This window comes from Gekko japonicus, unplaced genomic scaffold (assembly GCF_001447785.1).
Source record: "Gekko japonicus isolate JY-2015 unplaced genomic scaffold, Gekko_japonicus_V1.1 scaffold1869, whole genome shotgun sequence".
NCBI lineage: Eukaryota > Metazoa > Chordata > Lepidosauria > Squamata > Gekkonidae > Gekko > Gekko japonicus.
In genome coordinates, this window is record NW_015161459.1 from 303,637 (window position 1) to 305,422 (window position 1,786).

Here is a 1,786-nt window from a genome sequence, read left to right on the forward strand (position 1 = left end):
GACATTGCCCAGTGATGCACTATTTTACTGGCTTACCTGACCCTTGAAGTGGTTTCCCTCTCTTGCTTCTCTTTGCTACCAACTGGTTGTTTCAGGAACTACCCACCAAGAGAGGCCAGTATTCTTAGCTTACATTCAAATGTTGCCATTTTAAGGCTCCACCTAGTGCCTGTATCTCCTGCTGCCCAGAGGCCCCGGTCACATGGGAGGTTTTGGGCCAGAAGAGGGACAGATCAGGGGCGCAGCAAACAGGCATGAGCACACCGCAACATCTGGGAAGCGGTGCACACCCGTCCCAGATCTGGCCCTTCAAGTCGAAAACGCGCTGAAAAAAAGAACCAGCAAAAGAGGAGGACTTACCTGAAATGGCACAGCAAGCGCGGCCGTGGGATTGCCGGCGCGCCTGTCTTCAGGAGCATTCGAGGCTCCCAGCCGAACTGCACATGCACACAGGTGTGCAGCCAGCTGCCTCACACTCCCTTCCGTGGCTTTCTCCCCGGCATCTGATCATGCCGGGGAGCAACTCTGCGGTGGCTCACGGGATCCGTCTGACCCTGCCGCCGCATGTTTCTTTTTGTGCGGCTTTACAAAGCTGCACTTTGGCCGCATCAATTTCCCTCCGTGTGGCAGGGGCCAGAGACTGGTTATTATGGGGGACAGATTAGCACACTTACACACTTCTGGAGAAATAGTTGTTTAGCAACTGACTGCCTCCTTTCCCCTGGCACCCATTTTAAAAAGCATGTTTGAACAATAGAGGACTATAGAATGCAAAGAAAAACCATTAAAAATAAAAAAATCCTCTCTGTACAGCAATGGCTTGAGGAAGGAATATAAAAGAAAAGTGCAAACATGCAATTCTCCTACCCCTCACCCTGTACATGCCCTAGATGATCTTGTTCTAAAGCAGGCACCTTAAATTTGAAGTTACAGTTTACTAGAAACTTCCTATTACCTTGGAGACTTTATTGAGGCAGTCAGCATTTTATCTGCCCCATGTGGCAATGGCAAGCATCAAGATGGAGCTCAGGTGTGAGAGTTCCTTTTTCCAGATGTAACCAGCCAAAATGGACCTGCAAAATGGCTTCCTCTCCCTTTCCTTCTACTTTCCTGAAATCTCCAGGAAGATAGTATTTAGCCCATCACAGACACTTGGAGATGTCCTTCTAGGTGTCAGATTTCACCTGAGGGTGAACTGAGGCTTTAAATGCTACTGCATGAGGATACACAGGCCCCTCCCCTCCAGGAGCTGGAGGTTTGTACGAACACATGAAGCTGCCTTATAGAATCATAGAATTGGAAGGGACCTTCAGGGTAGTCTAGTCCAACCGCCTGCACAATGCAGGAAAGTCACAAACACCTCCCCCCCACACCCACAGTGACCACTGTTCCATGCCCAGAAGACAACAAAAAAACCTCTCCAGGATCCCTGGCCAAGCTGGCCTGGAGAAAAATCGCTTCCTAACCCCAAAGTGGCAATCAGCATTTCTCTGGGTGTGTAAGAAAGGGCGATAAGAACTAAGCACTAAGGCAATCCTTCCAAAGTTTCTCATGATATCCTTGAGGATAAGCTGGTTAAGTGTGGGATGAATGGTGCAACCGTTGGATGGATTCATGGTTGGTTGAAAAATTGCACCCAATTAGTGCTCATAAATGGCTCTGCATCTATGTGGAGGGAAGTCTCGAGTGGAGTGCCACAGAGCTTGATCCTAGGCCCAGTGTTGTTCAATATTTTTATAAATGACCTGGAGGAAGACATAGAGGGGATGCGTATCAAATTTGCAGA